General features: G+C 41.4%; 1 non-coding gene across 1 annotated transcript; it reads left to right on the forward strand.

Annotated features, from left to right (window-relative positions):
* The first annotated feature begins 10,402 nt into the window (after positions 1-10,402).
* Positions 10,403-10,507, forward strand: LOC114671635 (small nucleolar RNA U13). Its single transcript, XR_003721669.1, has one exon. It is a non-coding gene; the product is annotated as a small nucleolar RNA U13 (small nucleolar RNA).
* The last annotated feature ends 3,866 nt before the right edge of the window (positions 10,508-14,373 follow it).

The raw sequence follows: 14,373 nt of genomic DNA on the forward strand, positions 1-14,373 counted from the left end.
AGGCACCTGTTGGCCAGTTAAAAGTGACTAACACGGCCGCCGGACTAAAGACATGGGTGTCAGGCATTCTGGGAAAGGGCACTCTAACAACTCCCAACTCTTCGGAGTTGGGAGCACTGGTTTGCCTGGAACCAGCTTCTGCCTTTCCTGTACTTCTGGGCTGAGCTGAGGGTCAACAGAGAGGAAAGCCATTCAGCTCCAGGGTCCCAAAAACAAGTTGGTTGACCCTGCAGCCATGAGTGGAACTCTCAAAGTCATGTCACTCAAGCGAGACTCGCCCATCTATCCTATCTATCCTGACCCTTGCCTCCTGGGTCCTAATGCCTGTCAGACAAACTTCTTCTCACCTTTCTTCTCTGAGGCTAGTCCTTCTTCTAAAAACCACTCCCTGTCTCTGGTGCTTTTCTAGTTTCTCCTATAAGAATGATTTCTAGTATAAATTCCAGGACTCTAGTCCCTTCTTTAGGCACCCAGGCTCACCAATCAGAAAGATATAATTTTTGTCCAAAGCCCCATCAGCGGTGGGGGGACTATCTGGAATTTTAGGATCCCTCCTCAGACTAGCAGGCCTAACAAAAGTTATTCCTGAAGCTAGGATATGGGGAACTTCAGAAATGGTGTCTTTCCTATTCATATAAGTGAGGACAAAAGGCATCACTCTTCCAACTCTGGAGATCCCTTCCCTCCCTCAGTGTATGGCCCTCCACTTCATTTTTGGGGCATAACATCTTTATCTTTATAGGACAGTGGTAAGGTGCCAATACTAACAGGAGAATGCTTAGGATTCTAACAGGTTTTTGAGAATGCGTCGGTAAGGGCCACTAAATCCAACCTTTCTTGGTCCTCCTTTTGGTCTAGGAGGAAAAGTAGTGTTTCTGCTGCTGCGTTGGTGAGCACATCTATTCCGATCAGCAGGGTCCAGGGACTGTTGTGGGTTCTTGGGAAGGGGGAAAAACAAACAAACCAAAACCACAGGCAGTTTTGTCTTTCAGATGGGAAGCACTCAGGCATCAACAGGCTCACCCTTGAAATGCATCCTAAGCCATTGGGACCAAATTGACGTGCAAACCCTGAAAAAGCGGTGGCTCATTTTTTTCTGCACTATGGCCTGGCCCCAGTATTCTCTCTCTGATGGGGAAAAATGGCCACCTGAGGGAAGTATAAATTACAATACTATCCTGCAGCTTGACCTTTTCTGTAAAAGGGAAGTCAAATGGAGTGAAATACCTTATGTCCAAGCTTTCTTTTCATTGAAGGATAATCCACAACTATACAAAGCTTGCAATTCTCATCCCACAGGAGGACCTCTCAGCTTACCTCCATATCCTAGCCTCCTTATAGCTCCCCTTCCTATTAATGATAAGCCTCCTCTAATCTCCCCCAGAAGGAAACAAGCAAAGAAATCTCCAAGGGACCACAAAAACCCCCAGGCTATCGGTTATGTCCCCTTCAAGCTGTAGGGGGAGGGGAATTTGGCCCAACCCAGGTACATGTCCCCTTCTCCCTCTCTGATTTAAAGCAGATCAAGGCAGACCTGGGGAAGTTTCCAGATGACCCTGATAGGTACACAGATGTCCTACAGGGTGTAGGGCAGACCTTCTATCTGACTTGGAGAGATAGAATGCTATTGTTAGATCAAACTCTGGCCTTTAATGAAAAGAATGCAGCTTTAGCTGCAACCTGACAGTTTGGAGATACCCGGTAGCTTAGTCAAGTACATGATAGAATGACAGCTGAAGAAAGGGACAAATTCCCTACCAGTCAGCAAGCCGTCCCCAGTATGGATCCCCACTGGGAACTTGACTCAGATCATGGGGACTAGAGTCATAAACATCTGTTGGCCTATGTTCTAGAAAGACTAAGGAGAATTAGGAGAAAGCCCATGAATTATTCAATGATATCCACCATAATTCAGGGAAATGAAGAAAATCCTTCTGCCTTCCTTGAGTGGCTACGGGAGGCCTTAAGAAAATATACTCCCCTGTCACCCAACTCACTAGAGGATCAATCGATCCTAAAAGATAAGTCTATTACCCAATCAGCCACAGATGTCAGATGAAAGCTCCAAAAGCGAGCCCTGGGCCCTGAACAAAATCTGGAGGCATTATTAAATCTGGCAACCTCAGTGTTCTACAATAGGGACCAAGATGAACAGGCCCAAAAGGAAAAGTGAGATCAGACAAAGGCCGCAGTCTTAGTCATGGCCCTCAGATGAACAAACATTGGTGGTTCAGAGAGGACAGGAAATAGAGTAGGCCAATCACCCGGCAGGGCTTGTTACCAGTGTGGTTTGCAAGGACACCTTAAAAAAGATTGTCCAAAGAGAAACAAGCCGCCCCCTTGTCCATGTCCACTATGCTGAGGCAATCACTGGAAGGCACACTGCCCCAGAGGGCAAAGGTTCTCTGGGCCAGAAGCCCCCAACCAGATGATCCAACAACAGGACTGAGGATGCCCACGGCAAGTGCCAGCTCATGTCATCACCCTCACTGAGCCCCAGGTACATTTAACCATTGAGGGCCAGGAAATTGACTTCCTCCTGGACTGGCGTGGCCTCAGTGTTAATCTCCTGTCCCAGATGACTGTCCTCAAGGTCCGTTACCATTGGAGGAATCCTGGGACAGCCTGTAACCAGGTACTTCTCCCACCTCCTCAGTTGTAATTGGGAGACTTTGCTCTTTTCACATGCCTTTCTTGTTATGCCTGAAAGCCCCACACCCTTATTAGGGAGGGATAGATTAGCCAAAGCTGGAGCTATTGTCTACATTAATATGGGGAACAAGTTACACATTTGTGGTCCCCAACTTGAAGAGGGAATCAACCCTGAAGTCTGGTCATTGGAAGGACAATTTGGAAGGGCAAAAAATGCCCCCCCCCAGTCCAAATCAGGCTAAAAGACCCCACCACTTTTCCTTATCAAAGGCAATATCCCTTAAGGCCTGAAGCTCATAAAGGATTACTGGATATTGTTAAACATTTAAAAGCTCAAGGCTCAGTAAGGAAATGCAGCAGTCCCTGCAACACCTCAATTCTAGGAGTACAAAAACTGAACGGTCAGTGGAGACTAGTGCAAGATGTTAGACTCATCAATGAGGCAGTAATTCCTCTATCTCCAGTTGTACCCAACCCCTATACCCTGCTCTCTCAAATACCAGAGGAAGCAGAATGGTTCACTCTTCTGGACCTCAAGGATGCCTTCTTCTGTATTCCCCTGAACTCTGACTCCCAGTTTCCTTTTGCCTTTGAGGATCCCACAGACCACACATCCCAACTTATGTGGAAACTCTTCCCCCAAGGGTTTAGGGATAGCCCTCATCTGTTTGGTCAGGCACTGGCCCAAGATCTAGGCCACTTCTCAAGTCCAGGCACTCTGGTCCTTCAGTATGTGGATGATTTACAGTTCAGAACTCTCATGCCAGAAGGCTACTCTAGATATCTTGAACTTTCTAGCTAATCCAGGGTACAAGGCATCTAGGTCAAAGCCCCAGCTTTGCCTACAGCAGGTCAAATATCTAGGCCTAATCTTAGCCAGAAGGACTAGCGCCCTCAGCAAGGAACGAATACAACCTATACTGGCTTATCCAGTATAATGTCTCACCCTAAGACATTAAAACAGTTGCGGGGTTTCCTTGGAATCACCAGCTTTTGCCAACTATGGATCCCCAGATACAGCAAGATAGCCAGGCCCCTCTATACTCTAATCAAGGAGACCCAGAGGGCAAATACTCATCTAGTAGAATGGGAACCAGAGGCAGAAACAGCTTCAAACCTTAAAGCAGGCCCTAGTACAAGCTCCAGCTTTAAGCCTTCCCACAGGATAAAACTCTTCATATGTCACAGAGAGAGCAGTGATAGCTCTTGGAGTCCTTATTCAGACTTGTGGGACAACCCCACAACCAGTGGCATACCTAAGTAAGGAAACTGATGTAGTAGCAAAAGACTGGCCTCACTGTTTATGGTTAGTTGCGGTGGTGGCTGTCTTAGTGTCAGAGGCTATCAAAATAATATAAGGAAAGGATTTCACTGTCTGGACTACTCATGATGTAAATGGCATACTAGGTGCCAAAGGAAGTTTATGGCTATCAGACAACCACCTACTTATATACCAGGCATCACTCCTTGAGGGACCAGTGCTTCAAATACATATGTGCGTAGCCCTCAACCCTGCCACTTTTCTCCCAGAGGATGGGGAACCAATCAAGTGTGACTGCCAACAAATTATAGTCCAGACTTATGTCGCCTGAGATGATCTCTTAGAAGTCCCCTTAGCTAATCCTGACCTCAACCTATATGCTGATGGAAGTTCATTTGTGGAGAATGGGATACAAAGGGCAGGTTATGCCATAGTTAGTGATGTAACCGTACTTGAAAGTAAGGCTCTTCCCCCAGGGACCAGTGCCAAGTTAGCAGAACTAGTGGCACTTACCCGAGCCTTAGAACTGGGAAAAGAAAAAGAATAAATGTGTATACAGATAGCAAGTATGCTTATCTAATCCTACATGCCATGCTGCAATATGGAAAGAAAGGGAGTTCCTAACCTCTGGGGGAACCCCCATTAAATACCACAAGGAAATTATGGAGTTATTGCATGCAGTGCAAAAACCCAAGGAGGTGGCAGTCTTACAGTGCCAAAGGCATCAGAAAGGTGAAGGAGAAAAGGCAGAAGGAAACCATCAGGCAGATGCTGAGTCCAAAATTGCTGCCAGGTCGAACCTCCCATTAGAAATACCTATGTAAGGACCCTTGGTATGGAACAATCCCCTCCAAGAGATTAAACCCCAGTATTCCCCAACTAAAACAGAATGGAGACTTTCATGGGGGCATAGTTTTCTCCCCTCGGGGTGGTTAATGACAGAAGAAGGAAAGGTACTTATACCTGAAGCCAGCCAGTGGAAAATACTTAAAACCAATCCTTCCCTGGCAAATGACTGTTGGCTTTGTATCTCTCTATCGACCTCTGCTTATGTTGCCACTCCCATTCCCGCAAAAAATTGGGTCTTTACCAACTTAACCTACCACCCTCATTATAAAGGAAAAGACCCTTTCTGACTTCTAAATATGCAATCATTAGCCAACTTCCCCATCTCTGATAGGACCAAGAATACCCTAACAGGATGTGCAATCCAACTTTTACATTCTTACATTTCCAACCTCACCTATTACACAAGCAATGAAAAGCCCATACACCGCCCTGTAACTATGAACACCATCTTAACTTTCCAAGCCCCTTTATGCATCCAATGCAACCTGTTATCAGACCTGCCCCTGGGGCACTTACTACCCCATCAGTGTAATTACACCCTACAACTTCAAGCCCCAACTGATCATAGTAACTTCCGACTCACCCATACAGCTCCATTCAGATGGCTTGTCTGCTTCTCAGGGCCTCCAAAAATCATCACCTCCTGCCTGCTTAACAAATAGTCCAGGTTTTGTAATGGCAAAAAACTCCCTGCATGACCATTCACCCCTGGACCCTCTGCAGCAGCGCCCTCACCACTAATGAATGCTTTCTCATCCCCTCTTTCAATCACTCTCTCAAATGGTTCTCAGTAGATACAAAATGATTTTTTCTCCAATGGGAAAATAGAATACTGGTAGCCACTCAGTTTGCTCCCAACACCCCTTTAGAGTTGCTCACCGGAGCTACCTTGGCAAGTACTCTAGAGTATGGGAAAATGAAAACAACGAATTCACACACCTTTTTAACATGCAAAACCCGTTCTGTCTACCCAGCTAAAGTATATTCTTCTTATGTGGAATGTCAACCTATATCTGCCTCCTCACTAACTGGACAGGCACCTGCACCTTAGTCTTTCTAAGTCCCAACATTAACATTGCCCCAGGAAATGTTAATCAGTACCCCTCAAAGCTCAAGTCCGTCAGCGCAGAGCCATACAACTAATGCCCCTACTTATAGGGTTAGGAATGGCTACTGCTACAGTAACCGAAATAGCCAGTTTCTCTACTTCATTATCCTACTACCACACACTCTCAAAGGATTTCTCAGACGGTTTGCAAGAAATGACGAAATCTATCCTTACTCTATAATCCCAAATAGACTCTTTGGCAGCAGTGACGCTCCAAAACCGCCGAGGCCTAGACCTCCTCACTTCTGAGAAAGTAGGACCCTGCACCTTCTTAGGGGAAGACTGTTGTTTTTACACTAACCAGTCAGGGAGAGTAAGAGATGCCACCCGGCATTTACAGGAGAAGACTTCTGAAATCAAACAATGCCTGTGTCTGTGCTTCAGACCCAAGGTCCTGCTGGCATGGGCTCATGAAGAGATCTCCTGCTCCATGGGTTGCAAAGATCCGTGGGAAAAGCAAGGAAAAGCAATGAGTAACTGTGTGACTCTGTCTCACTTGGCTGGAGATAGGAGTTTTCCTCATTCCATGCCCTACCCTGTTTTTCCTTGCTCTTGGGGTCACACTATCTAGTGAGTCCCAATGTGAGAACCTGGATACCTCAGCTGAAGACGTAGGATTCACTTGCTATTTTCTTTCTTCTCTGTGAGAGCTGTGAACCTCATCTGCTTCTAATCAGCCATCTTGGACTGGAATCTATCACAATGTACATTTGTAATGCACAAAGTCTCTATTAATTTAAACATTACCTTACCAATAGAAATTTAGAGAATTTCTATTTGGTATGAGATATGGTTTGGCTGTCTATCCTAACCCAAATTTAATTTCAAACTTTCATCTCCATGTGTCAGGGGAGGAGCCTGGTGGGAGGTGATTGAATCATCAGAGCAGACATCCCCCTTCTTGGTCCTGTGATTGTGAGTTCTCATGAGAGCTGGGTGTTTGAAAGCATGTGGCACTTCCCCCTTCTCTCTCTCTCTCTTTCTCCTGCTCTGCCACGGTCAGACATGCTTGCTTCTCCTTTGCCCTCCACCATGATTGTAACTTTCCTGAGTCCTCCCAGTCATGCTTCCTGTTAAACCTGCAGAACTGTGAATCAATTAAACCTTTTTTCATAAATTACCCAGTGTCAGGTAGTTCTTTATAGCTGTGTGAAAACAGACTAATACAGAAAATTGGTACTTGGAGAGTAGGACACTGCTACAAAGGTACCTGAAATGTGGAAACAACTTTGGAACTAGGTAATGAGTAGAGGTTGGAACAGTTTGAAGGTCTCAGAAGAAGATAGGAAGACAGGAAAGTCTGGAAACTTCCAGAGACTTGCTGAATGGTTTTGACCAAAATGTTTATGATATGGACAGTAAAGTCCAGGCTGAGGAGGCCTCAGATGGAATTGAGGAACTTATTGGGAAATGGAGTAAAAGTCATTCTTGCTATGCTTTAGCAAAGAGACTGGTGGCATTTTGCCCTGCACTCGAAATCTGTGGATCTTTGAACTTGAGAGATATGATTTAGGGTATCTGGTAGAAAAAATTTCTAAGCTCAAAGCATTCAAGAAGTGACCTGGCTATTTCTAAAAGTGTATGTTCATATGCATGAAGAAATAGATGGTCTGAAATTGGAACTTAGATTTAAAAGGAAAGCAGAGCCTAAAAGTTTGGAAAATCTGCAGTCTGACCATATGGTAGAAAATTAAAACTGATTTTCTGGGGAGAAATTCAAGCCGGCTGCAGAAATTTGTATACGTAATGAGAAGACTAACGTTAACAGCCAAGACAATAGGGAAAATGTCTCCAGGGCATTTCAGAGATCTTCATGGCAGCCCTTCCCATCACAGGCCTGAAGGCCTAGGAGGGAAAAATGGCTTCATGGGCCAGGTGCAGGGCTCTGCTGCTCTGTGCAGCCTAAGGACGTGGCACCCTGTGTCACAGACACTCCAGCTCCATCCGTGGCTAAAAGGGTCCAAGGTACAGCTTCGGCCATACCTTCAGAGGGGCAGACCCCAAACCTTGGCAGCTTCCATGTGGTGTCAGAAGCAAGAACCAAGGTTTGGAAACCTCCACCTATATCTCAGAGGACATACAGAAACACCTGGATGTCCAGAAAAAAGTCTGCATTGGTGGGGAGCCCTCATGGAGAACCTCCACTAGGGTAGTATGGAAAGGAAATGTAAGGTTGGAGCCCACAGGGGCACTGCCTAATGGAGCTGTGAAAAAAGGGCCACCATCCTCCAGACTCCAGCTTGCACCATGCACCTGGAAAAGCCACAGGCACTCAATGCCAGCCTGTGAAAGCAGCTGTGGGTGCTGTACCCTGCAGAGCCACAAGGGCAGAGCTGCCCAAGGTTGTGGGAGCCCACCTTTTGCATCAGCATGCCCTGGGTGTGAGACATGGAGTCAAAGGAAACTATTTTGGAGCTTTAAGACTTAATGACTGCCCTACTGGGTTCTCAAATTGCATTGGGCCTGTAGCCCCTTTGTTTTGGCCAATTTCTCCAATTTGGAAATGAAGCATTTACCCAACGCCTGTACCCTCATTTTATCTTGGAAGTAACTAACTTGTTTTTGATTTTACAGGCTCAGAGGCAGAAGGGACTTATCTTGTCTCAGATAAGATTTTGTACTGTGGACTTTTGAGTTAATGCTGAAATTAGTTAAGATTGGGAGACTGTTGAGAAGGAATTATTGTATTTAGCAATGTGAGAAGGACATGAGATTTGGGAGGGGTCGAGGTGGAATGATAATTTATATTTGTGTCCCAGCCCAAATTTCATGTCAAACTGGAGGAGGGACCTGATGGGAGATGACTGGATCATGGGGACAGATTTCCCCCTTGCTATTCTTGTGACAGTAAGTTCTCATGAGATCTGATCATTTAAAAGTGTGTGGCACCTCTCCCACCTCCTGCTCTGCCATGGTAAGACATGCTTGCTTCCCCTTCACCTTCTGCCATGATTGTAAGTTTCCTGAGGCCTCCTAGTCATGCTTCCTGTACAGCCTGAGGAACTGTGAGTCAATTAAACCTCTTTTCTTCATAAATTACCCAGTCTTATGCTTAAAAACACAGCTTCAATTATCATTTTCTTATGTGCATATTTTTGCATGAATGAATTTCCATTAGGTTAGAGCTAGAATTGCTGAATATATACATACATTTTTATAGACAGAGTCAAATTACTCTCAGAAAAGACCAGGCTTACTTATAAAACTATCACAATGTGTAAGGATATGTGTTTTCTTACATATAATAAATCCCGGGCAAAGGTCAATGTATTTAATATTTGTCACTTTTAAGGGCAAAGATTAGTATCGTTTTTGCTTAAAATTTAACTCTGTTATAACTAAGATTTGCATTCATTCTTTTTATTTCTCCTATAAATTATTAATTCATATTTTATATTTTCTTGTTTGGGTTTTGATTTATTTTATCAATTAGAAGAAATTCTTGAAATATTTTGACTACTAATTCTTGGATTTTTCAGATGACATCTTCCATTTCCCATAAAGTGTGACCATTTTATTGTTCCCTTTGCTAATTAAATAATTAAATTAATTATATTACATATATAACAGATAATATTGCATATATTTCAAATGTTATATACAATATAATTAATTAGTATAACACCTATTAAGTGTTATAACACTTCTAATACTTTTTCTTATCTAGTTTTATTTCCTAGGAATTTATTTTGAAAGTAGCAATATCAGTGGACATCTTCCTTTTATTGCTAACTTCAATAGCTATATATTTAATATTTCATCATTAAGACACAATGGAGAAAGAATAGTCTCTTCAATAAATGGTTCTGGGAAAACTGGATTGTAGCATGCAAAAGAATGGAATTAGGCTCTTTTCTTATACCATACACAAAAGTCTACTCAAAATAGATTTTTTAAAAACCTATGTGCAAGACCTGAAGTCATAAAACTCCTAGAAACATAAGAGAAAATCTCCTTGAATTGGCCTTGACAATGATGTTTCTAATATCACACTCAAAGCACAGGTTACAAAAATAAAAATAAGTAAATGGGACTATATTAAGCTAAAAAGCTTCTGTACAACAAAGGAAACAATCAACAAATGAATAGGCAGCCTATGGGCTAGGAAAAAATTACTGTAAACCACGTATCTGATGGGGGTTAGTATCCAAAATTTATAAAGAACTCTTTCAACTCAATAGCAGAAAAATAAATAACCTTATTAAAAACTGGATAAAGGACCTACACACATATTTCCTCAAAGAAGACATAAAAATGGCCAACGACTATATGAAAACGTGTCCAACACTACTAATCATCAGGGAGGTAAAAATTAACATCACTAGGAATCACCTCACACCTGGAGGAATGGCTACTATCAAAAAGACAATGTTGACAAGGGTATAGAGAATGGCTACTATCAAAAAGACAGATGTTGACAAGGGTATAGAGAAAAGATAATCCTACTACTCGGTTGGTGGGATTCTAGATGGGTATAGCCATTATGAAAGACAGTATGGAGGTTCCGAAAGAAATTAAAAATAGAATTACTCATCTTTTTGTAGTTCATGAGCATGATGACTGGGTTTTCACACGAATGTGTGAGATGTGCCACTCTCTGAACCTTATTATGATCTTGGCACATTACCCATCCGACCTGAAAAAAAAAAAAAAAAAAAAACTACTCTATAATCCAGCAATTCTTTTTCTGGTATATACCCAAAGGAGATGAAATCACCACCTCATAAAGATATCTGTACTTCCATGTTCACTGCAGCATTATTCACAATAGCCAAGATACAAAAAATGAAAACAACTTAATGCCCATTGGTGTACAAATGGATAAAGAAAATGTGATATATATACATATTCATAAAGTTGGTCCTTGAACAACACAGTTTGAACTGCACAGGTCCTCTAATATAAGAATTTTTTCAACAAATATGTTGAAAATTGTGTGGAGATTTGCAAATATTTGAAAAAAAAACTTGCAGACAAACCACATAGCCTAGAAATATTAAAAAAAAATAAGAAAAAGGTAGATATGTTATGAATGCATAAAATATGTGGAGACACTATTTTATCAATTACAATGATAAAATATACACAAATCTATTAAAAAATCCAACATTTATCCAAACTTATGCACACAAGCACAGACCATATATGATGATATTTGCTGTCAAGAGAAATGTAAACAAATGTAAAAATGCAGTGTTAAATCATAACTGGATAAAATTAAGTGTGTACTGTACACTGTAATAACTTTGTAGCCACCTCCTGTTACTATTGTGGTGATCCCAAGTACTGTGAGTATCCACTTAAACCATATGACACAAATTATTTCTGATGAGGATTTTGTCTCCAGTAAACTTTATATCACAATAAAAAGTGATACCTTGGGTTCTTGTGTATTTCCCATCATGTTTAGTGCAATGTAGTAAACTTTGAATAATACCATGTGACCCCTACAAAGTGCCACTAGTGATGCTGGATGTGCTCCAAAGAAGGAGAGAAAAGCCATGGCATTACAAGAAACAGTTGAATTACTTGAGATACTGTAGATTGAGGTCTGCAGCTGCAGTTTTCCAGCATTTCAAGATAAATGAATTCAGAATATGAACCATTGTGAAAAAAAGAAAAGAAAAATAAAATTTGTGAGGTTTTTGTGCCACTGTGAAAGCAAACATGAAAACTTTGCACTTTCTGTGAAATATATTTTTATCTCATATTGAAAATACAGCTGTTATGTGGGTATAGGATTGATATAAGAAAGGCATTCTTATAGACTCTAAAATGACTCAAGAAAAAGTGAAGTCATTATATGACAACTTAAAGCAAAAGAAAGGGAAAGATCTAAACCTGGATAATTTAACCCCAGCAAAGAATGGTTTGATAATTTCATAAAGAGCTTTGGCTTATGAAAATATCAACATTACAGGAGAAGTAGTTTCTGCTGACCAAGAGGCAGCAGATGAGTTCCAAGATGTCATTTAAAAAAAATCATTGAGGAAAAAGAATATCTGCCTAAACAGGTTTCTAAAGCAGACGAAAGTGCTCTGTTCTAGAAATAAAAATTTCCTCAAGCCTGTAATCCCAGCACTTTGGGAGGCCGAGACGGGCGGATCATGAGGTCAGGAGATCGAGACCATCCTGGCTAACACGGTGAAACCCCATCTCTACTAAAAATACAAAAAAAAACTAGCCGGGCGAGGTGGCGGGCGCCTGTAGTCCCAGCTACTCGGGAGGCTGAGGCAGGAGAATGGCGTAAACCCGGGAGGCGGAGCTTGCAGTGAGCTGAGATCCGGCCACTGCACTCCAGCCTGGGCGCAAAGCGAGACTCCGTCTCAAAAAAAAAAAAAAAAAAAAAAAAATTCCAGAAAGGACATTTATTAGTAAAAAAGAGATGTAAGCACCAGGACTTAAGGCAGGAAGGGATAGGTTAACTCTACCATTTCGTGCAAATGTGGTTGGGTTTAATGATCAAGACTGCCCTTATCTATAAAGCTGCTAACTCCTGAGCCTTGAGGAAAAAAACACAAGCTGACCATTTTTTGGTTGCACAACACAAAGGCCTGGACAAGAACAACCCCTTTTCTGAATTAGTTTCATTAATGCCGTGTCCCTGAAGTCAGGAAGCACCTTGCCAGTAAAGAACTGCCTTTTAAAGACTTTTTGACGTTGCACAATGCCTCAGGCCACTCAAAACCCCATGAGTTCAACACCAAAGGCACTGAAGTGGTCTGCTTTCCTCTAGATCAGGGGGTCATAAGGACCTTTAAGTCTCATTATATATGGTACTCTAACCAAAGGATTGTCAATGCTATGGAAGATACTCTCTGTAGAGAACATGATGAAAGTCAGGAAGGATGATACCATCAAAGATGCCATCATTGTTATAGAAAAAGCAGTGAAAGCCATCAAGCCTGAAACAATAAATTTCTGCCAGAGAAATCTGTGTCCAGATGTTGTACATGACTTCACAAGGTTTACAACAGAGCCAATAAAGGTCATAAAAGAGATTGGCGATAAGGCAATAAAATGGGGGTGAAAATTTTCAAGATATGAACGCTGGGGAAATTCAAGAGCTAACAGACATCACACCAGAGGCATTAACAGTAGATGATGTGATGGAGATGAATGCTTCCAAACCAGTGCCAGACAGTGAGGAGATGGGGAAGCAGTGTCAGAAAACAAATTGACATCAGACAATCTGGCAAAAAGTCTCCAATTATTCAAGATTGCTTTTGTGTTCTTTCACAACAGAGACCCTTCTATGATATAGCCACTGACACTAAAGCAAATAGTAGAAGAAGAATTGATACCATATAGAAACAGTTTTAAGAAATGAAAAACCAATAAGTCAGATAGAAATTATGATGTTATTTCCATAATGTTACATAGAATGTGCCTGTGTCTCCTGCCTCCTTTTTCACTTCCTCCACCTCCTCTGCCTCTGCTATCCCTGAAACAGCAAGACCAACCCCTCCTCTTCAGGCTACTCAACACGAAGATGATGAGAATGAAGACCTTTCTGGTGATCCACTTCCACTTAATAAACAGTAAATATATTTTATCTTTTTAATTATTTTTAATAATATTATGTTCTCCAGCTTACTTTATTATAAGAATACAGTATAAATACAAAATACGAGTTTATCAAATGTTATCACCAGTAAGGCTCTGGTCAACAATAGGCTATTATTAGTTAAGTTGTAGGGGAGTCAAAAGTTATATGCAAATTTTCTATTGTGCACGGTTCGCACCCCTAACCCTCACATTGTTGAAGGGTCAACTACATATATATATATGTGTATATATATGTCTCCTTATAAAGAGATGCTGCCATTTGCCATAACATTAATGAATTTGGAGGATATTGTGCTAAATACAATAAGCCAGACACAGAAAAAAAAAGTTGCATAATTTTACCTGTATGTGGAACATTATTTTAAAGAGTCAAATACACAAAGACAGAAAATGAAACAGTGGTTACTATGAGTGAGGAGGGAAAGGAAATGGAGAGATGTAGGGCAAAGAATACAAAATAGCAGATATGAGGGATGAAAAAGCCTAGAGATTCAATGTACAATATGAGGACTAAAGTTAGTAAAATTGTATTGTATTAGGGACTTTTGTTAAATAAGTATATTTTAGCTATTCTTACTATAAAAAGAAGTAACTATGTGAGATGAAAGAAAGGTTGATCTGTTTCACTATAGCAATCATTGTACAATTTATAGGTATCTAGTTGCCTCCCATAACATCATGTGGTAAACTTCAAATATACACAATAAAATTAATTTCAAAAAATAAATTTAAAAAATTATCGATCATTGATAATTAAGATTTATCTAGAAGTTTGCAAATCCTCATTGTGACAGGTTTTCAGTTTATGTTAAACTGTCAGAATTCCAGTTTCCTTTGATGCTCTTCCTGTACTACAGGGGCTGGAAGCCTGAGGGCAACATTTTCTTAAATCCTTTGCCTTCAAGTTTCTGTTTTAGATTCCACCATTAAGATG

The sequence above is a fragment of the Macaca mulatta genome, chromosome 12 (assembly GCF_049350105.2).
Source record: "Macaca mulatta isolate MMU2019108-1 chromosome 12, T2T-MMU8v2.0, whole genome shotgun sequence".
NCBI lineage: Eukaryota > Metazoa > Chordata > Mammalia > Primates > Cercopithecidae > Macaca > Macaca mulatta.